Raw genomic sequence first — 23,803 nt, 5'->3', positions numbered from 1 at the left:
ACATTTCGCTCAATGCTTGAACTTAAAATTGTACTCTTTAGTGAATCAATAACTTTATTGGAACGTATACGGTCACGGTAAGTGCAGCGATCCGACTACATCTATCTCGTCACTGTTGTGGTGCTGTTCTACTTGCGATCATTCGATAAGTTTCGTGTTGCATTCAGAATAAAATACATTGTGCAAGGGGCGCTCCTCGTGCGTCACTAAGTTTTATCGGCGACGCTTGCTGTCAGATAAATCAAACTGCTTATCAGCTCAATAGGGTGCATTCAATTTATATTGGAAAGGAACGTGATAGATCAGAAGCAAATCATTGTCTTCTGAAAACAAAGGGTCTGCGTACCATGCATAACGATTAGCACGCTTTCAACTGGAATGCAAATGAAATTCCAACGCTGGCACTTCCGTAGTCTCGTTATCATGATTTCAAGTGCTGGAGAAGCTCGTGCAGTGGTGTTTGTGAATGTCTGCAATAATAATAATAACAATTGGTTTTTGTGGAAAGGAAATGGCGCAGTATCTGTCTCATATATCATTGGGCACCCGAACCGCGCCATATAATAATAATTGGTTTTGGGGGGAAAGGAAATGGCGCCGTATCTGTCTCATATATCGTTGGACACCTGAACCGCGCCGTAAGAGAAGGGTAAAGGAGGGAGTGAAAGACGAAAGGAATAGAGAGGTGCCGTAGTGGAGGGCTCCGGAATAATTTCGACCACTTGGGGATCTTTAACGTGCACTGACATCGCACAGCACACGGGCGCCTTAGCGTTTTTCCTCCATAAAAACGCAGCCGCTGCGGCCGGGTTCGAACACGGGAACTCCGTATCAGTAGTCGAGCGCCCTAACCACTGAGCCACCGCGGCGGGTGAATGTCTGCAACGGAAGTACATTTTTGTCCCAGTGCTCGGCCTCCGGAGCAGCTTGCGGTGTCTTCATAGTGCAGCACGCTTGTGAACTCAAATTTGGAAATACTTAGGCAGAAGCAAATATGCGCACTCGTGTACTGGCGCTTTTCAAATCCTGGATGGGGCGCCTCAACAGACAGAGCACTACGGAAGAGTGCGTTACTTTACGGAAGACTGCTGCCGGGGTCAGCCTTGGTAGAATCACGCTTGTTTTAAAATGTTATGATAAACACGCACTTGTTTATCTGTGGTGGGGATCTCGTGTGAGCCAAACAGCCTCTTATCTCGAAGGTGTAAAAGGAAACGAAATACAAGGAAAAAGATCGCTCTCCGGCGTCTGAAAACGGCTGGCATCAGAGCAGAGCGTTGTACGGTCGACACGCGCTTCGGCGAGAATTTATAATTTATCGAAACAACGGTGAAGCCTTCCGTACAACGGGTGATGGAGAAAAGTAGAAGATCACGTGAGCAAAAGATTGATTTGGACTAGTTGGTATATTGGTTCATTGTAAATCCGCACAAAAGATGAGGGGCCAGAGAAAGAAAGACATATAGGATACATAGGAAAGTGCTTGTCCTTTGTCTTTCTTTCTGTGATCTCACGTCTTTTGTGCTGTTCTGTAATGCACGTGAGATAAACTCAGCGATTATGAATTTCTCACGATGGTCGGATTTCTAGAGCAGCAAGACGAGAACAAAGAAACCCTGGAAATCCGTTCAAATATGTACAACCAGCCTCAAAGAATGTTCTCATGCTGCTGCTCAGAAAGTTTCGTAGAAATATTTGCCATTCATGGTCGCTTAAGTTTCAAATTATAAAGCTGCGTCCTACTGAACTTTTCCCGCGCTCATAAACGTACTAACCGAGTGCTGAACTAAGTAGGAATATAGACTTATGATCGTGAGCACAAGTGGAACGCGCGAAATATTTGGGTCACCTTTTTCCGCGCACTATGTTCTCGGAGAAATTAACATTACTGTGCGGCGAGTTCGCTGGCAAGATGTGGTTGTATCTACTTCTTTGCAACAAATTTTCATGCCTTTCAAGGAAGGCATCTAATGAATGCATGTCGGCTAGGATAATATTCGTCCGATTCTACTCAATTCCTGCCATCCATCCGTCTCACTGGTTCCAGAGAAAGTGAGGAAATGGAAGACGATCAGAACTAAATGCAACTGGAATAAAATCGTTATATCACCCACCCCCCAGTGTCTGTGGGTGTTTAACAAAGCCACACATGCACGCCGCAATAAAGCCCGCATTTACAATGACAGTCCTGCACGAAACTCTTCGATTTTCAAATGTGCCCGCTAGTCATGTGCGCTCAGGGCGGTGTTTTGTAACGAACAGCGCCACGTATTCACACCGGCCCATCAAGCAAGTTGTCATTTTAGAAATATAGGCTTGGTGCCAGATAAGCACTGTTCTGTCATGGTTCAGCAAGCGTTCCACTACAGCTGGAAACACCATGCTCCCATGCACTCTCTGCTTCCATACCACCAGAAAACTCATGCAGTGACGCTTAGCGGGTCTTATATCTCGTTAGCGTGCAAATATTCATGTAACAGCCCTCTACGATATCTTATGTTGCAAAACTGTGATAATCTCTGAATAAGGTTTGGTTTAAGGGTGTTTAACGTCCCAAAGCGACTCAGGCTATGAGGGACGCCGTAGTGTAGGGCTCCGGTAATTTCGACCCACTGGGGTTCTTGAACGTGCACTGACATCGCACAGTACACGGGCCTCTAGAATTTCGCCTCCACCGAAATTCGACCGCCGCGGCCGGGATCGAACCCGCGTCTTTCGGGCCACCGTGGTGGCCCGCTGAGTTACCCACCCACCCACTGAGCCACCGCGGTGGCAATGCCTGAATAAGCTGCAGTGCTCACCGTTCCTCGCCGATTCACTGCACCAGAGCGAGCGGCACAGCGATTGTCACGTGGTACGTCACCACGGGATGACGCATTTTGATGGACGTCGCTTTGCGGTGCCCTCAGGCGCGCGGTTTTGGAAGGGCGCGAGAAATGGCTCAAATTTGCTGAGCCACAGCGGTGAGGGTAGTCGCGTTTTTGAAATTCTAAACACTGATATGGCTATTACTAACGAATTATCGATAAAAAGTTGGCGAATATATTTTAGACAATCATTTTGCTAGTCGCCATGACTCGCCTGTTTTTGACGTCCGCCAGCATTGCATCACTGTGCGTAAATAGCTTCTCTTCACATCAAAAAACATAGTTTTAAATATTAGTAACGGACTCCCCTGAAGCATCTGATATATACTGAATTGTAGAGAAAAGTACTAAAAGGTCAACAAATATACTGAGGAAATATTATGCACAGCATGTTCACCCGCAAAGCATATTAGTGCCTGACTACTCCCGTAAGATCATCCTTATAACGGTGCAAATTTATGTGAAAACTAAAAAAAAAACTCTGAAACCAGGAAAGAATAACCTAAACGCCCTTGTCCTTTCAGCGTGATAGATGTGCATGTTTACTTGGACAGCGTATACCCTGGCTCTTGTAAAACCTTCCCTGATAGCGCAGTGCTCCACGGTTTCGAGCGCTTTGTTGGGTGCTAAACGAAAACTTCAGGAACGATAAGTCGCATCTATTCTCAGAACTGGCGTTATCATTCTGTTTGTGTTGATAATGGTCAGGGACTCAACGTCAGTCTTTCGATAAGATATGTTTGTTCGTCCAGCTTATCAGAGATAAGCGAGATCCTCAGGTCCGCGACCGGGAGACTGGCCGCACGAGAAATTATACGCTGATACGCTCTTCCGGCAGTCAGACGAAGTGCAGATCGACATGCTAACGCTAACAGCCTCGCTCCAGGTAAGAAGTTTTTATTCAAATTCCGCATTACTCCATCAAAATTTTCCACTTTACCCGACTCTGATTTAACACGTCCCGAATCTGCGTACGCTATGGGTGCCTTCTTATGTGTTTTGCTTTCTTTTCACGGATGTTATATTTACTCGCAGTTGTTGCAAAACAGCGGTTTAAAAGGCAGCAACTCTAATGACCATTTATATCACTTCGGGAAATGTTCAGTACGTGCTTGCAAACCAAAAAAAGGTATTGAGTTAGCTAAACAGATCTGTTTCGGTGTGCCTTGCGTGTGCATTATCATAGTCTGCTTAAGACCACGATTCCGACACCGCGATTGATAATAAAAGTGAAGTAAATGAATATTCAAGAACCTATAAATGCTGTCCTCGCGTCCGTTGAGAAGATTTACAAACTTAGTTTGCAAGAATGCCAGCTCCGTGAAGCGATACAGAAACCGAGTGTACAAAGTAATTCAGTATCAGAGCACACCGGGAAGCAAGGAAAAGCCATTGAGGGTATTGCGGCTTCGATGGATAGCCTGTCAATAAAATGCGAAGCAATGAAAGCGTCGCTCTCAATCTCCACGCATTCAGCTGAAGTGCGCCCGTCCTACAAAGAAGTACTCAGAATACCTAGCGTGCTCTCTAAGTGGGCAAAGTGACATGTTTTCTCAGTGTTGGTTTGAACAAGCACCGTTTTTATTCACAGTGAAACGATATACCCGTTTTAATGCAAAAGCATTATATTGTTATGTCGCGTAAGCAAGAAGTGTCCGCACGTTTGTGTCGTTCTGTTGAGATAAATGTGCAACGGTTTCACTGTGTTAGGTAGTGCTTGAGTAGACCTTGAAATGTGAGAAATTTGGTCGATTAATTGCAATTAGTTAACTAAATTTAATTAATGAAAATGAAGCTGCGTTTGACGCAGGTTTTGTGACTGATTCCATGAAAAACGATGTAAATGCGATGTAAGGCTTACTTAGTATAAAAGAAGGAAACAAAGAATAAAAGTAAAATAGAAATAACATAAATAAAAAGGAAAAAAAAGTTCAAGCAGTAAAGATAATAATAATGATGAAAAATTGAGGGAGAAAGAGAAGTAAGGGAAAGGCTTTCGCATTTCCGCAGACTTAAGTGCAATCCTCTAATTTTTGTATGCCTGGTCGCACAACTCCGTTTGGAGGCTCCTCAGAAGTAGAGATTGCTGTTTAGCGAGTTAATTATCAGCAATTATTTCTTAATTTAGCAGTCGTTTAATTTAGTGGGCATAATTGACTGACATTGTTATAATAGGCAGTAACTAGTAAACAGGACAAGAAGCAAATAAGGAAGCTTGCGCACGGCAATTATTTTTCGCATTTCTTTACTGCTTAAACCCACAGCTTAGACGGTTGCAGCTGTAGGCCAGTTGATAAAATTGTAGGGCACCGATAGCGCTCATCTCGAGCAACCCTTCTCTTTTGCCGGATGATTACAAGCCCAATAATGAGCGGACTGTGGACCGAAAACACCGAAGAGGAAGACTTAAAGTACTAGGATACCCCCGCCGCTTCCTTCCTCCCCCTCTTCTACATCTTACTGGCCGGTTTCATCAGACAAGCGCAGAAAAACTATCTACCATGTGACCTTTACAACCACCACGTACTCTAGCTTTCTACCCACCCCTGCTGTCAGTAATGCGACGCCTACCCTAATAACACACACACATATTGGGCCTGTTCACGTGCCACAGTCCCAGGTGGTCGAAATTATTCCGGAGCCCTCCAGTACGGCACCTCTTTCTTGCTTTCTTCTTTCACTCCCTCCTTTCTCCCTTCCATTACGGCGCGGTTCAGGTGTCCAACGATATATGAGACCGATACTGCGACATTTTCTTTTCCCAAAAACCAAATTATTATTATTATTCACGTGCCACAGAGACACCATACTACCTACAAGGCAGATTGCTGCCCTCCTAGGTACCCCATTATTGGGAGAGTGGGCCGCTCCTCCTGTTGCACTCTACCCAATACTGTCGCCACTGCTCGTTGCCCATATCGCCCATGTGGTGGGTGATATGGGCTCAGACGATCGGACTTGATGTGGCGACCTGGGCAAGGGTCGGAAAGTAAACGTTTGTTCCTCTCACTGCCCTCGCCCACACGTCATGCCCCTCTCGTCACCCACGAGCTGCTTCCTGTTATCGCGCGCACTCCGCAGCCATATCATGCGCACCTCCCCTCTCTTTTCGACCTTCTCGCAGGACTGCAGCTTGGCCGTTTGTAGATACGATAGAAGCTTATATGCCGCCTTGTCTCAACTAAGAGATGGTGTAACTCAATTCTGCCAGAATGAAGTTGCTGAGAGAGAAATGAAGATAAATATACGAGCGTAAGGTGGTAGTGGTTTTATTAAAAATAATAGCAAAAAGGAATGAAAAGATTTTTGCTAGCCCCGGCATCTGCCATCGATACTGAAGCACCTGAGCTGGGGCAGCGGAAACAAAGGATAGCAGGCAGAATGGAGAAATGAAATGAAAGAGGTGAGGGGACCGGAAGAGAGAATAGGGGGAGAAGTAATATGTACAAACCATTTACACAATAAGAAATCTGTCCAGATTGTGCGCGTGATTAGTTCATTTTAGAGGAATTAAATCACACATGCGCACAGCACTGTGTCGGTTACAACTGGAGTGGGGCGTCCAGTTATTTATTAATCGTTCAAGGTAGAACTCGCGGGGCGTTCGATCACTGCGTGTAACTACCTGACGGAGAACAGACGGGACGTCAAGCCCGTGTGTTCGAGGAATGCACAGAGGCTCACCAAAGTTCGCTCACGAGTACGCGCACTGCCCTGTGGCCACAATAGCGTCTTGATGGAGTCTGGTAGTATGCCCTGCGCCATATAGGCCGTGAGCATATCGCGACGAGCATCGGCGAACGCGGCACAGTGAAGGAGCAGGTGTTCTAGTGTTTCCAGTGCACCGCATCCGTCACACACATCACTCGTCGCGATTCCGTGACGCACCCGTCGTTCCCCGGCCCAACCGCAGCCAATGCGCGCGCGGAGGATCTTTGCACGTTGTGACCGTGTAAGTGCGCGACAGCCGGTGATACTGTCGATGCGCTCACCTCCTGCAATGCGTGGGTCAGAGTGCTGCTTTCGAAGTTGGTCGTTGATGGCCGCACGCACGTCCTCCAGCGCAAGGGGCAGATCGCTGGCAGGTAGTTGGTGTGCAGCGGTCGCGAGGTCGTCAGCTTCTTCGTTGCCTGCGATGCCGCAGTGACCGGGCACCCACTGTGCACGCATAGCACAACCTCACTGCGCGAGGCGCTCGATGCGCGAGCGAATTTCCCGCACTAGTGGGGTACCGCGGCCGTTAGATTGCAGGCGGCTGAGGGCGGCGCGGGAGTCGCACAGCAGAGCACTCCTGGGCGGCGGAGGGCCGAGGGTGAGCAGCAGGTCCAGCCCGAGCCGGATCCCCATCAACTCCGCCGTGGTGGAGGAGCCCAGGAAGGCTGCGTGTTGCTGGCTGAGCAGTCGCAGGGCGGGGATGGTGGCCGCCGCAGAGCGTACTTGTGGGCGTTCTCAAGTTTGCTTCGACTTGTACCGTGCATGTCTGGCGGAGAGCGCAACGCCGGAGTTTTTTTTTTTTAATTATTACAAAACCGAAGTGCACTCGCCTTTTTCAAGGTGAAAGCTGCAGTCGACAACCTCAAGTGGAGGAGTTTTCTATAAGAGGACAGACTAGTGCGTGGAATGGGCTCAACAAGGACATCATGAGCTAATTTCTCTGTCTGTTTAGAAGTAACACAGCGGCTTTCATTTAATGCAGCTTGGTCGCAATACAAACTGACAATAACGCTGATGTGTTGTAGAAAGTGATATAAGGAGATGAAGAGGAATTTTGTCGTAATTGCCAGACATCCTCCGCAATGCACAATATGGGTTAGATGTGAACCATCGTTGGTCGCGAAGCCCACGCGTGAAGAGGTGTGATCCATCAGTGCATGCTGCGACGTTCTGGACGAGCAAACTGATGGCCTGTAGTTCTTCACGGAACCCCATTGCGAAGCTCCCGTTGAGGGTTCACTGTGAGGGACGCCGTCAACAAGGTTGCAAGTGTTTCATGGCTTTCGGGTGGCTCAATGACAAATTCACAGAGTGTAGCCTAGAATGTAATTAGCACCGTCAAACAGCTCTTCGATCTCTATGATTAAAATTACACTGACGACGAAGTGAAGTTGGCCTGTATTGGTCAATTATCATGTTGTAAGGAAAAACACATAGCGCGCTTTCTTTGGGGATTGCCGAAAACAGGTAACGCCACCTGGCAGCCAGGGGTGTATCTAGTAATTGGCATTTGCGGGGATGTCTAAATCTCTACGGAAAGCGGATGGTAAGAGCAGAGGGGAAACATTCACATTTAATTGTTTATTTGTGCCCTTGATGCGTCTGGACTTGCAATGTATATGGCTTGAACACTGAAGAAAAAGATTACCAAAATTCCCCGTCGTGTATTAAAAAAAATTAAAACTGTGTTACGAATTAAGGGATCCCTTAAAAAAAGGGTGGTGTAGGGGAATAACTGCTGCCAGCTCTGCAGTGTGCGATCACAGAGTCACTAATGAACACGAAAACATATTAAACAATTGTGACTACAGCGAAAAAGTATAGAGAACTTCAAGTTGACTGTATACTCACAAGTTTTAAACGAGTTAAGAGGGAGGGGGATACTTTAACCGCAAATGCAATAGCTTGGCAACAAATACGTCTTCTGCTACCGAGCAAGCATCAACAGAGTCACAAGAATCCAAGCAATGGAATTTTACTACGAAGAAAAAATCGATGGAGCTGTTTTTTGTGGCTCCTTACTACCCTTGCATGCCTTTCCTTGGGGATACTTGAAGAACGAGATTGACAGTGTTTTGGTTGTTTTTGTTGAAAGGAAATGGCGCAGTAACTGTCTCACATATCTCGGTGGACATTTCAATCGCGCCGTAAGGGAAGGGATGAAGGAGGGAGTCAAAGAAGAAAGGGTGAAAGAGATGCCTAGAAGGATTTGAAGGCGAGGATCAAGCAGAATCAAGCAAGGAAGCTAGTGGCTGGTAATTTAGCCAAGAGAAAAGTTTTACGCTGGCATAGCTGCATGGATGACTTTGTCCGGGACGCAGTGTCGGTGTCGTGATATACCGTAACCAGAAACTCCAGCGGTCATTAGGTACCCAAATACAATGTTGACCAGGTAAACACGAGCTGCGAGGTATACACGTAAAGAGGAGGGGGGGGGGGGGCATGTGTCGTGGTAGAGGGGTTCCAGAACCCTCAGAACCAGCTTCCTTGCCGAACCATTCATCATGGCGGTGTGGTTTCTCCTGCTGGCAGAAGATGGGTGCAGCGCTGGCGATTTCTATTGCAAGCCTTATGCCCTGCATGCGTCTAGCGATCACTGCAGCATAGTACAGCTGTGTACCTTTCTTCTCCTGTCGCGACATCTACATTCGACAGGTGTGTTGCACTTTCCAAGCAGTGACTCGGGAGATTGTGCTTATATCTCTTAATCGCGGCATTTCTCTGACTGCAGAAGTCTCCTGCGCAGCACATATTTTTGCCCCTAAAGATCGGCGCGGCGGACCATGTAAGTTTTACTTGTGCAGGGAAGCTGACTTCCAGATTTCTGCAATCTGTCTTTGCTATTGTCGTCACTTCGCAACGAAAAGGGTAAAAAACTGGCTGAGGTTCAACCAGGCTGAACCTAGTAGACGAGCGAAAGCAAAGCCGGCGGTATCTATAGGGAAGAGTGGTGTGACGTCATTGCTGCGTCATCGCATGACGACACATTAAGCGAGGATTCCTCCGCCGGCTGTTGAGGTGAGCGGACGTGCGTCCGCTGAGCTCCGTCGACTACGGGGGCTGCGCCACACCCAGGGCCCTGGATGCGCACAAAACAAGCTGGAATCATCGACAAGAGTCTACCGAGCGCCGGCCTGGCCGAAATTATCAAGGTGGGAGCGGAATTTTTTCCATCTTAAGAGCTGCACAAGTGCCGAGAGCCGAGGGAGCCGCTAAGCCTAACGAGGCCTAGGAGCGAGAACAAAGACCGGACCCCCTCGACGGCCCTCCGGAGCGACTCCAACAGACATGGAGGTCGTAGAGGGGATTGAAATTGATCCTGAGGAGATGAAGATACCTGGACAATAGTTCAAAGCCAAGAAAACCGGAAAGATAATACCGGAAGAGACTGAAGCCGGCGGCCACATGGCAGCGCCGGAACAGCGACGCAAGGAGGAGACGCGTGCGGGAAAGAAGCTCGCCGAAAAATTGGTGGAGAGGCAACGAATGAAGATTCCAAGCGACTACGAGAAAGTTATTATGAGACCGCAAGGAGGCCTGGAAAGACTGATGAAGTTCGGCGGCACCTACCTGGCTGATGCAATCAGCAGGGCGGCAGGCATAGGCGAAGAAGGAGCTGGAGACATTATAACCTTCAACTTAAAACAACAGTCTGTGCTCATCGCAACGGGAGACGAAGGGAAAAGAAACCGCTACATGGCGGTGCGTGAAATCATCGTGGGGAAAGAAGCTATAAGCGTCAACGCATATATGGCGGTACCAGAAGACTGCAGGAGGGGTGTTATATACGACGCCCCCACTTTCTGGTCGGAAGAGGAGATTATGAGGAGACTAAAACTCTTTGGAAATATGAACCCCCCCGGTTCTAGGGGTGAGAAGATTGGGAAAGGAATCAAAAGCGGTCCTCATCCTGGTCGAAAGCAAGGAGGTTCCATGGCGGGTATTCCTCTCAGCGGCGCCAACCAGATGCGTACTTTACAAAAAAAAGTACGAGGTCTGCTATGCATGCGGCCGCATGGGACACAGGCAAGACGTCTGCCCGGCCCCCGAGAACAAGAGATGTAGAGGCTGCGGGGAAGAATACCCTCAGGATGGACATCAGTGCCAGATAAAATGTCAGCTCTGCGGCAAGGAGCACCTACTCGGAGACAAGAGATGCAAAGAAATATATAGAACTCCGTTCATAGTCAAGGAAAGAACGTGGGAAAAGAAGAAAATCAAGGAGCAGCGAAAGCAGCAGCAGGAGCAAGAGGCAACAAAGAGCAAGGACCGCCGCAGGGACGACAGCTTCCAAAGGCTGGGCGAGAAGCAAGCGGATTCCGGAGAGGCTCCCTCGAAGGAACCCAGGAGATTGAGAGCCAGGGACCCAAAGAACCCCTGGGGCAAGAAGAGAGACCAGAGCAGAGATCCGAGCAAGGACTCGATACAAGTAAGCTTTGCAGAGGGGCAGTCCCCGGCCAAATATGATAAAGATAAGGAGATAGAGCAACTTAAAAAGAGAATAGATGAGCTACAAAAACTCGTAAACAATCTTACACAGATGTTGCATGAGACAAAAGAGAAGCAGAGCGTTGCTCCCCCTCCCCTCACACAACCTGAGCAAGCGAAACAAGTGGTCCAACAGGTTGTCCCATCGGCACCCAGAGCGCAAAAAGATACGAGTGAGGCTATAGAAGTAACAGACCCACCTAGGAGGCCCCCGCTTAAACGTAAAGGGGGATGAAGAAACGGACATATGGGTGGTACTAAAGAAGGAAGGGGAAGCCCATAGAGCCGAGATGGCGGCAATTCGAGCAGAACTACGCGAATTCATGACGCAGGTGTCGCTGCAATTCCAGAACATGAACCAGAGATTCGAGAGTATGATGGCAGAACTTACGGCCCAGAGAGCCGATATAACAACTCTGGTGGAAAGACAGAGGACCTATGAAGAGCTTGAATAGGACAAATTGTCGGGCTAGTTGGCAATGATCCATTCTTGTTGACAGCGCGATTAGAGCACAGGGACAGAAGAAACACAGAGGACGACGTCACAGGCGCTGAACGCTGACTGAATTGCTTCGGCTGCCTTGGACAGGTACAATTGTTCAGGTAGAATCACAAACCCCCCTTCCTTGTCAGCAGTTAGCAGAGATAAATGGTTATCACTTAAATGCGAAATTGTTTTTTTTATTGGAAACTTCTTTCCTTCAGACTTGCTTCGCATCAACACGTCAATGCCGTCCGCGATACATCTATCTGCTTCCCCAGAGGGGGCAAGCCTGGAGACTTGCCTGACGAAGGTGAGCAGTTCTGGCGCTGTCCTCTTAGGTTGCACAGATAGATGTATCGCGGACGGCGTTGACGTGTTGATGCGAAGCAAGTCTGAAGGAAAGAAGTTTCCAATAAAAAAAACAATTTCGCATTTAAGTGATAACCATTTATCTCTGCTAACTGCTGACAAGGAAGGGGGGTTTGTGATTCTACCTGAACAATTGTACCTGTCCAAGGCAGCCGAAGCAATTCAGTCAGCGTTCAGCGCCTGTGACGTCGTCCTCTGTGTTTCTTCTGTCCCTGTGCTCTAATCGCGCTGTCAACAAGAATGGACTATGAAGAGCGCCAGGCCACATGTGAGGAAGCATTAACTCAATTACAACATGGCCAGACGCACTAAACAGAAATCCATAATCTGGCAATGGAATTGCCGAGGGTTCCAACGCAAGCGAGCGCTGGTGCAACAGTACATAGAAACCCTGCAGGAGAAGCCGCTAGCAATAGCGTTGCAAGAAACTGGCAAAAAGATAACACTCCCGGGCTATCAAGCCTTTCATAGCGATCGGGGGGAAAAATCGCATGTAACAACGTTGGTTAAAAGAAACATTGCGACAATAGAACACGAAATTCACTCGAAAACGATAGAAGGAGTCTTAGTGGAGATGATTACGGGTAGGAAACAGGAGCCCAGCCTCTTCCTACTAAACATCTACTCGAGGCCAAGACAGCAAAAAGTAAGGTTCAGGGCCCTCTTTCGTGCAGCTTTGAAGGCTGCAGGTAGGAATCCCCTTGTTATAGTTGGAGATTTTAATGCGCACCATGAAGAATGGGGCTACAAGAAAAAGGATAGCAAAGGCAGACAGCTGTGGGAGGACATCCAAGAGCTAGGCCTCACGCTGCACACAGACTCTGGCTGCCCGACAAGGAAAGGAAATAGCGTAATGGCAGCAGCAAGCGAAGATCACGAAATGGGAAAGGTTTAGGGAAATGCGGGAAGGTATCCCGGCGGAAGACATTACTGACATAGAAAGCTGGACGAGCAAGCTTAAAAAGCATGTAGCTAAGGCAACAGTAACTTTAGAAGGACAGGACGCCCCAGCGATAGCCGACTGCAAGCTACTCCACATGTGGGAGGCAAAACGCGGGTTAGAACGCAGGCTTAAAAAACAAAGATGGAACCGGAACCTGAAAAGGAGGATAGCTAGACACAATAAAGAAATCGAGAGGTACGCCATGCAGCTATGTGAACATAATTGGTGCGGCGTATGCGATGATATGGAGAAAGGAATGAGTCTAGCCAAGATGTGGAATATCCTACGCCACCTGTTAGACCCAACTCAATCGAAAACTCAAACGAACATTAAGCTAAAGAAAACTAGACGTGCCTACCAGGGGGAAGACAAGGATTTCATAAAGGAAATAGAACAGACCTATATAGGAAATATAACTTGCTCTGACTTGCCGGCTTATAAAGGTGTAGTAAGAGAGGAGCTCGACGCACCCATAACGGAGGCGGAGGTTAGAGCGGAGTTAATCAGACTTAAAACAAAGTCCGCCCCAGGGCCGGATGGTATAACAAATAAGATACTTAGAAATTTAGATGACGAGTCCATCATTGCTCTCACAAAATACATGCAACAAGTATGGGAAAAAAGAAAGTTACCCAAACAATGGAAAGAAGCCAGCATAATTTTAATCCCCAAGCCGGGCAAGCCACCCAAGCTGGAGAACCTCCGGCCAATATCCCTAACCTCATGCGTAGGAAAGTTGATGGAACATGTAGTTCAAACGAGATTAACTCGCTACATGGAGGATAACAGCTTATGGTCGGATTCAGGCCAAAGCTAAGCACTCAGGATGTAATGTTACGACTGAATCAAAACATCATAGACTCCAGTTCTAGGGATGCAAAAGTAATTCTTGGGCTGGACCTCAAAAAAGCTTTCGACAATGTAAAGCACGAGGCGATCCTAGAGGAACTCCAAGCGATAGGAGCAGTACAAAAAACCTATGACTATATAAAGGACTTTCTGACAAATAGAACAGCAAAAATCAGATATCAAGACATAGAGTCGGGGGTAATTACGCTAGGGAGTAGGGGCACCCCGCAAGGATCGGTCTTATCCCCGCTTCTATTTAACCTTGCTATGAGAGGTCTCCCGGAAAAGCTCAAAAAGATAACATACACTTTAGTATGTATGCTGATGACGTAAACATCTGGATCAATCAGGGCAGCGATGCCGAAATAGAGCATAAACTACAGGAGGCAGCGGACGTAGTGGTAAACTACGCAGCGAATAGAGGGCTAGCGTGCTCACCAGAGAAATCCGCGCTTCTGGTGTATAATCCTAGGCACTTGAGACTCAAACAGAGTAACAACTTCAACATCACGGTCGGAGGACAACCCGTGCCGATGGTGGATAGGATTAGAATATTAGGACTGCATATTCAGAGCGACGGATACAACGGGGAAACCCTGAAGAAGCTCGAAGGATATGCGGCGCAAGCCATAGGGATATTTAGAAGAATAGCACTCAAAGGACGAGGGCTCAGAGAGAAAAGCTTGATCAAGTTGGTGCAAGCATACGTTATCAGCCGGATAAGCTATGCTACACCCTACTTGAAGATCCGCGCCTCAGAGCGGGATAAACTAGACACGATCATAAGGGGATGCTACAAACGGGCCCTAGGCCTGCCCATAAGCACCTCCACTGAAAGACTCCTAGACATGGGTATTTACAATACATGGAGAGAGATTGCTGAAGCCACGAGAACGGCGCAGCAACACAGGAAGGGCGATTCTAAGCATGGTAGGACTCCAGACGGACAGGGGTATTCTAGTAAAGCGGGACATCCCAAGGGACATCAGAGAAAAGATCAGGGTAGATCCTTTACCCAGAAACGTGCACCCTACATTTAACAAAGCAAGTAGGGGAAAGAGAGCTGAGGCGCTCACCAAACGCTTCGGCGAAATGAATGAGAAAGCAGTGGCCTACACGGATGCGGCTAGCGGGAAACTGGGAGCAGCGGTGGCAACGGTCGTTAGTGGCCGGGGTACAGCTGTCTCTTCCGCAACCATACGCAGTCGAAATCCAGAGTCGGCTGAAGAAGTTGCAATAGCGCTCGCTTGCGCGGGAACGGAGGCACAATACATAATTAGCGATAGCAAGACTGCTATCCAAAATTATGCCCGAGGCAGAATAACTCAGGAAGCACTGCGAATCCTAGAGGGATGCAGAATAAATAGAAATATTAGTCTCGTTTGGACACCAGCCCACGAGGCAGTTCCAGGAAACGAGGCGGCAAACGCCCTGGCTCGAGATCTCTACTTCCGAGCCGCGGCAGGACCGCCCGATAGCAAGGAACTGGACGAGAGACTGATAAATTACACAGAAATAGTGGAAAATTACTAACTAAACAGGAGACTCTTTCCTCCCCCGGACAAAGAGCTCACTAACACAGAGGCTACGGCTTGGAGGAGACTACAGGCAAAAAATTTCATACACCCAGTGTGGGCATCACATGTCTTAAAAGATGAGGATATTGATGATAAGTGTAGGAAGTGTGGGGAGAGGGGGACCCTCGACCATGTGATTTGGGAATGTGCGGATTCTCCAGGGTTCCGAGAGAACATAGACAGTAGAGAGGCCTGGGAAACCCTTCTGCAAAGCACGGACCCCGTCGTGCAGAAGAAAGCGGTCCATCTGGCGATAGCTGCCGCGAGGAGTCAGAAACTCCTTGCCTGTCTCTAGTCGCGGAGGTCCCGGCCCCTGCCCCTCGGCCTGCGTGCCGGAGGTAGGGAGTAGGGGGCCTCCATTCTGATGGCAAATAAAGGTTTATCATCATCATCATCATCACATTAAGCGATGCGAATCTCAGCTGTAAAGGTCAAGTTCAAAGGTCGCAGGGGTGTGCGAATATTCGAAATTTCGAATGCGAATTGAATATGTTTGATATTCGATTAGTAATCAAGGAACTGTAATTCGAGAATTTCCAAATATTCGAAAATTCCCGAATACTCGCCAGCGATCGTATATTGCGCAGACTTTCATAAATTTGACATGTCAAAACCACAATATCTGGGCAAATTAGCCGACGATCGAGTTAAATATTCCAGTAAAGCAATACAGAGGTTCTATGCCCTTCCTTCTCCGTCGTTTATCACGCGGACCGATCGCATTCCGACGCCGCTAGGCTTGACCTCGAGAGAAATTCCGCAAGTGGGCTTTTCCACGTATCACGCATGCTGCGAACAATATGGCCAACGGCCCGCTTCGAACAATCGCAACGCTAAATCGCGCTTTTTTTTTTAATCCTTCCATAATGCCTTACATATTCAATGCCCACATACGAAGAATGTGTCCTGTCGCCTTCATAACTCCCCGAGCGTGACCTCCGCCATCCCGTTTTGTAAACTACGCTATGCGGGAAAGCCTACTTGCGGAATGTCGCGGGAGCCTCCTGAAGGGGCGCATCGAGTTGCCACAATAAGGCAAGCGATCCAGTAAAAATCTCGCCTATTGCATGGTGCATTGCAACCCGCGCACCTTTTTAGTGGGCGTAATGGCAGGCGTGACAACGATCGGAAGGCCCCTGTCGCTAAGTAAAAAAAAAATAGCCTGGCCGCGTAGTTTCGGTTTCTGAGCTTCGCCGCTGCACCGAGGCAACTGCGACTGCTGGGCCGCGCATTCGCCGGTAGTCCAATCCCAGCACCGCGCGGCTTTCGGACGCCCACTGGCGCGTCGCAGGTTATTTACTTTTCCTTTATAGAAACCGTCTCGCCGTTCCGACGCCAGTGTGTGTTCCCCGGCCCTTGCTTGCGTTTGTGTTTTTCTTCCAGCACTCCAAAACGGGAGGCTCGTTACGGGCGTACAGGTGTTAGCGCGATGGAGCCGCCTGATAGGGCCTTACTGCATCTTCGCATTTTCGGCAGTTTTTTTTTTTTCAGAAGGGCGGGTAATTTTAAAAACCGAGGCCTTCGGATGAACCGGGCAATTCTTCCGGTCCATTGAACTCCGAATGAATGACGTTTTACTAGCCATCGTGTTATTTTTTGGTGCCAGTCTTGTGATTTTATGGACTTTTTTGTATGACGTGATTACAGTTTGGATACTGTTATGCTGTCTAATCAAGCAGTATACATTTCTGTGCAGATCACGTTTTTATACGGTACTAAGGCACTATAGTTTTGTTTATTTCAGTTGAAAGACTATACACTGTTTTGAAAAAAAAAAATACGGGCAACAACATTTGCTTGTTTATCATTTTTTGTTTTTTTGTACTGAACAGATATTCGATATTCGAACCCATTTTTTTCTTCATATTCGTATTCGATTCGTATTCGAAAATGTCAATATAGCTAAAGCTAAGCTAAGCGACCGCTGGTCCTCGCTCACTTGGTTGCCGGTCATTAGCTATGCCTATACTACACATGCATATCATGGCAATGCGCAGCAAGCCGGTCATTAGCTATGACTATGCTACACATGCATATCATGGCAATGCGCAGCAAGACACATAGTCATACATTGCTAGTCTTGGGGTGTGTGCTTGGTTCCACCTTGGTCGTGTTTCAAGGTCAACCGCGCAAAGCCAGGCGATACTCTGAGTTGTACCTCGAGAAGTGGAGCTTTAAATCTAAAAGTGTAATAGATTTGTTTTTCTGCCATGACTTACCAAAGATTTCTTGGTCAAAGAAGGCGCTACATAAAACGAACCCGAGAAAGGCGGACAGGGCCTGTCCACCTTTTTTGGGTCCGTTTTATTTTGCGCCTTCTTATGACCAAAAACATGTGCCAACTAGTCCAGCAACAAGTAATGACTTGCGAAGGAAGTTGCCAGGCACAGCCTAATTAGATCACGCAACAGAACAAATTTCACAATTATCCTGCCAGTGCACTGTCCTAAAGGAGCAGGAAATAACATGTAATTAGCCAACAACCTGCATTATGACCAAAACTGAGTTCATTAGTCGTATCTGCCAATCATGTATTTCATTTCACATGTCGTCCGTCCCTTGACATCAATCGTAACGAAAGCAACAGCGGTTAGGGAATCAAGCGCCCGCGGTGATGGGGGTGACCCCGCTGCCCACTCTCCTGAACTTGCGTCCCGTCCGGCTAAGTCACACGGACCACACAGCGCCAATCATGGTCGCCCAAGCGACACGTGTCAAACGCGTCTTCGTACTCCTTCATTCGTTGGCGCCGGTTCGCCACTGTTTACCCGCCACCAGTGTGTTTCTGTCCAAACAAGCGTGACGTCTCCCGCTGCCTACGTCACTGCGAGTAGCAACCAATGGCAGAGAACCAAATGAATGAAAAATGAAATGGATCGCAGTTTGCACATGACGTCCCGGGCACCATGATGGTGGACCATGCGTACCTTGGGCAATACAGGCCGGGGCATCCGACTATGAGCGGATTATAGAAACGCCCACCTTTTAGCGGTGCTCCTTGTTGGCTACTTGGCGGCTGCTGCGACGTCAAAGCTATCAATACATTTCAGTATAAAATAATCCGCACTGAACAAAAACATTTTCATTAATTTTTATGCCAGCTAACGTAGTCCCCTCCTCTTCACGTGGTAACTAATTAAATATAACCAAGGAATACAGCGCAAACATGGCCATGGAAAGGAACAGACACCAAAGGCTCTTTGTTTGGTTTTGTTAGATTTCTCTGGCACAAAATACCGGGAAGACTTGGAAATCACCTTACTGAAAGATAAAAATGCAGCCATGTTCACCGATACAGTATATCCAGCTGCAACAATGCCATTCGCTGATTTATATTCAATAAAAGTCTCCACGTCTAACAAGAGAAGGCGAAGTTTCTCCGAGAAATATGTTGCGAAATGCTGTGTAAATACAGGGTGTTTCACGTAAGTAAAGCCAAGGATTTAACAAAAGCAGGAAACCGCAACTGGTGAAACCAATAACGTATCGTTTACCGTCTTTCGGCGCTCCTCGGAGCTTTTTTTTATATTCCGGTTAATGAGTCAATTAACTCAGATGAATTGCACAATTTTTTTAGAATTCGCTTAAGGGACAAATGGGTTTCTTGAAGTTGTAAAGTGGGTCAGCAAACGACCGATCACGTTTTTTTTTTTAGCAACATGCCTTTTGCGTTATCCTTTTTCCGGCACTTAAAAACAAAGCCCGCGAAATTCAAATACAAAACTCCCGTTACTGCGCACATGAGTTACGGGTACCATATTACAGCACTCTCCGCCGTGTTCTTGAAAGAACAAAACGTGCTCTCTGACCGTACCCAAGCGAGCAGCCGCTGCTCAGTTTGACGGGCAGCGCATTGATACAAATAAAGAAAACGGAATCTTCCTTGAACTACGCGACTTCATTGCTTGCCCTTGCTTTTTTGTTCTGTCTGTGTGATGGCCCAATAAAAGCTCCGTCTGAATTGGCTTTCGGTGAACTGCCTTACACTTATCGCAGACCACACGCGCGCTTTCCAAGTTCAGGAGGAATGCACTGACGCACTTCCAAGACAACAGAGATATTTAGGATAAGTGGACCCTATCGGTTCAGGGGCATAGGGGAATAGCAGGGCACCAGTGCGCAGGCTCAGAACAATAATGCCCCTTCCTCCATTCATTGTCCAGTGCCTGCCCACTGGCCCCCCGGTATTCCCCTATGCCCCTAACCGAATGTGTCACCCGCTTATAAAACTCTATAATAGACACTTTTTTAATAGGGTGACACATTCGGTTAGTTGCATAGGGGAATACCGGGGGGCCAGTGGGCAGGCACTGGACAATGAATGGAGGAAGGGGCATTATTGTTCTGAGCCTGCGCACTGGTGCCCTGCTATTCCCCTATGCCCCTGTACCGATAGGGTCGCCCTATCATAAAAGACTATAATGTCGCTAATGTTGATAGCGGCGTCAGCCGCTCAGTTCTAGACGGTGAGAGCGCACGCTTAGTTTACTCTGAAGCGTGCCTGGCGATGCTATGCAATACAGTAGCGTGAAAGCGCAAACACTTTTTTTTTTCATATTTCACGGGCTTCCTTTAAAAGCTGGTAAGAAAGGACGCACACCTAGGAGATGCCTTGAAACAAAAAAAAATGGAGTGGTTATTTTTTAACCTTCTCAACAATTCAAAGAAACGCACTTAACCCTAAAGTGTACATTAAAATGTTTACATTATGAATTTTAGCTAATTGACTAATTGAGAGGAATTTTTAAAAAAACCCTGACGAGCGCTACTTGACGGTAAAGAACATGCCGTTGGTTTCACGCAGCTGTGGTGCGCCGCTTTTTTGTTTTTTTAGCCCTTGGATCAAGTTACGTGAAACACCCTGTATATAATACTGTAAGGATATGTTATTCTTCTGCGTGAAAAAATGCACAGGTGTGGCCAGAAGTAAGCGAAGTATGCTATCGCATAGTGATACTAATTATGCGTTGTATAATGAAAATTTGCGTCTGAAGTAAGTGAATGCTGGCATATGGTGGCCGCAGTTGCGGCTTTCAAGGGACACACCAAGTTTTTTACTCATATAGGGTTGATATGGTTGCACTAAGAATGAGAACAGTGTACCCCGTTTGTTTACGTCCGCAGCTGCACGTTTGCGTGCACCGGTGTAACAAACGCCGCTGCGTGACGTGCGCTCGTATTGGCCCGTTGCTGGCAGTCCCTTCGGTCGCTCGGTTCCTTTTCCGCCCGTGTGCAGCCCCAGAATCCCTTGCGTTACAGCGGCGACGAGAATGGAATTTTGAACCATTTAAAAACTGATGAGGGCATGGGCTACAAGGCTCCTCAAAAAGTGAGGAGCGTAAATATAATAGTTAAAGAGTTAAACATAGTTAACCAGCTTCATAGTTAGCGCGTCTTAGCTGCATTCTGATGCTCACTACCGCTGATAATGCTATGTCGAAGAAAGCGCTTTTGCCATTCAAAACGTTTTTTTTTTTATTGCTAGCAGTCTGATGAGAAAACACGCCGCGCTCAGAGTAGTCTGCTACACGCAAGATATATGGTCGCAGATATATTCGTGAGGCAATGGGAGCCTGTGATGCTTTAAAGCCTTGCATCTGTAGCTATCAGTCGAAAGAGGACTTCCAGTAATGTGCATATCATGGTGCGGTCAATTGCTGCTAAGACCTAATCGCATGCACGCTCGCTGCCTGTGAGCCAACAAGCACACATTAATAAAATGGACACTATTGTAACAATGAAAAACAAGCATAATTTGACATAACATTGAAGCCACAACTAAAGTCTCTTTCATTCGGTTTTCATAAATAAGAATTATCCTGCAACACAGCCTCTGTGGAAAAATCACATACTTTGAATTTGCGCTCGGTGAGATTCACGAGAAGGCTGCTTCCCGTATATTTCACGTTACGAACAACTGAGCGACTAATTGCATGACACTTCTTGAGGCGCATGCGGTACACCGCAAGTGCACGAGATGCGAAACCAAAAGCAGATAACCCTACCCTCTACAGTTTTTCTTCTGTATATAGCGCATTGTGGGTGGACCACAGACAGTACATTTCTTATTTCGCTGCCGCTTCCATCAATCGTAAGACAACAGCTCAGGACGAGTTCCAAGCGCCTAACAGGACGCTGCGCCCCTAATAAGTGCCGTTAAACCACTGGGAAGTGAAGTTGCAAAAGGGAATTCATTCCACTTTCAACCCAAAGGGAATTTTTCTCAAACTAACCTGCAAGAAAAATGCTCCCCAAAGCACAGTCAATTCCTCGCACTTCCATTGATGCTTAAACTCGGCCTTGTTATTGTACGGTTATTATATAACATTTTCACGACCCACGGGTTAATTGGTTAATTGGTTTTCTCGGGGGGAAAGAAAATGGCGCAGTATCTGTCTCATATATCGTTGGACACCTGAACCGCGCCGTAAGGGAAGGGATGAAGGAGGGAGTGAAAACGGAAAACCGGTATTCTGGGCTGTGGGGAGAACGTGGGGGAGCTTAATCCTCAACTCTTTCCTGTACTACGAGCACAGCCAGCGTCCAACATGGCGGTGCCCCTGGACCTGTATCTGAAAAGGTTAACGGGCAATTTGACCAGCTCGACGTGAAGGTGGAAATTCGAATTTTTTTTTAGAAACACCGGCCTAAAACTGAGAATCAAGAAACACAAAAAAAATGCCCATGAAGGCACGAGTTTTTCAACCTTCAGAGCATTCATGCCACTTGTTTAGATAGAAATCAAGCACACTTCAAGCCTTTCTTGTTGAGATGTTGAACAAAATATTGCACTTTTCTGCGTAACGTCCCTCAGCATGATTCTTGGTGTGACCTTGCCGTCATGAACTGAAGGGCGGGTCCCCACTGACTAGTGAAAGTGAAATCACAGGCAATAACACCTGTAGGACAATTCATATAGAGAAACAAGTGAAGATAAAAAACACCAAAAAATTAACACGAAAGTCCTAGAGGACGTTATAGACTTGTCCAGTGTCGCATGGCGAAGTTCTCCCACATCCCGCTTAATCTCAAAGAGCCTATAGCGCACGGCTCCTCGTGATCATTCACGTTAGGATCATTCCACGCCAAATGCACCAGACGTTGCACTCGACTATCTCCAATTCGTTTTTAAAAAAATCGAGGAAACTTATCCCAAAGCGCGAAATCAATGTCTGAAATATTTATGGCGAAAAAAAAATATTCGTAAGGTGAGCGCAGTCTGACAATTTAGAAAAGGCGAGAAACCAAGCACTGCTCAATAATTAATAAAAAATTCAAATTTTTAGAAAACACTCCACAATTTTTTCAATGACACTTGCACAGATTCTTACTTCCGATTCAATTCGGAGCAGGCAGCTTTATACGGCATATTTTTTTTAATTGAAGGAATATATGGAAATGTACCATTTTTGTCGTCTTCCTTAAATATCAACTTGCTCTCGTAAATTCTGAAATAGCCATTTTGCTTCTCTAAATGTTTAGTACATATAATTAACGTTACAGGTGATTAAACTGCGTACATCGGAGTAAAAATAAATACTAAAGTTGCAAAAAGTGCGTTTCGACCTATAAACGCCCGTTAACTTGACCGTTCCAAGTAAAAGTACGATTATTAGCGGGTACGTAGAACTATTTATTGTCTCTCATTTATGAAATTTTCATCAAAGTGAGTTTTGTTTAAAGCGAAAAAATAATTTTCGGCGATGAGCTTTCGCGCCGGAAGTTGCGTCGTCTCTTAACGCCTCTTCACCGCAGAACACGGACCCTGGGATGGCACGGCGCTTATGGCCAGGTAATCACTCAAGTTTGCCGTCACTCTCTGTCGTGCATTTTTAGGACTGTAGCTAAAGAAGGTATCGCGTGACATTCGACGGGGGGGTCGTAGTCGTATACAATAAACGAGGTCGTTTTCGCCTTCGAATGTTCGAACAGACGCGCTTAGGTGCGGGGCAGTCAGGAGAAGAAAAACGAGTATTCAGCGTGCTGTCTCGCATGGATCACGAGGAGGGAACGACTAGCCGGCATGTCAGGCCCATCACAGGTGCTTTATTTATATCCGAATAAGATCGCGGAGAGCGCACATTCCGGTGCGAAGTGCACATCGCTGTGGCGAGTAACGCGAGACGCGCTGGCGGTGAGCGAGGCCCGCTTCCGCGTAGGTGCGTCGCTCGCATGAAGGTGCTTCGCCAGCATAGGCTCGTCTACAGTTGCCGTCGGGTCTTTACCAAGGGCAGGGGTTGTTGTCGTCCCATGGATGAGCCAGGCCCCTCTAGCCGTTCTGCGCTTCTTGCGAATGCCGATGCGGGTAAGTGAGGAAGTAATATTGTTTGCATTTCCTAAACTAATTAAGGTGATAGTATGCGCTACTTAAACTTAGGTGTACGTATTCGGTCAGCGTTTACTCCTGCATTAACTTTTGTTTTAGCTGTTCAGTGCACGCCGTTCGGACAACGAGAGCACAAAAAAAAAGAACACTGTGCGCTGTAGATTGAAGGCTCGTTCGTGGTATGCG

General features: G+C 47.2%; 1 protein-coding gene across 3 annotated transcripts in view; it reads left to right on the top strand.

Annotated features, from left to right (window-relative positions):
- The first annotated feature begins 3,672 nt into the window (after window positions 1–3,672).
- The window catches only part of LOC144121754 (uncharacterized), a 65,568-nt gene continuing 45,437 nt past the window's right edge, over window positions 3,673–23,803 (top strand). For 2 of the 3 annotated variants that reach the window (XM_077655124.1, XM_077655120.1), the window contains exon 1: window positions 3,673–3,753. The gene's annotated coding sequence lies outside the window, so the exon portion shown is untranslated. The remainder of the gene's footprint in view (window positions 3,754–23,803) is intronic. The other variant, XM_077655123.1, reaches the window with a different exon arrangement.

Source organism: Amblyomma americanum, chromosome 2 (genome assembly GCF_052857255.1).
Source record: "Amblyomma americanum isolate KBUSLIRL-KWMA chromosome 2, ASM5285725v1, whole genome shotgun sequence".
In the NCBI taxonomy this organism is placed as follows: domain Eukaryota; kingdom Metazoa; phylum Arthropoda; class Arachnida; order Ixodida; family Ixodidae; genus Amblyomma; species Amblyomma americanum.
Note: the sequence above shows the minus strand (reverse complement) of the source record. Positions and strands in the feature narration are given on the sequence as shown.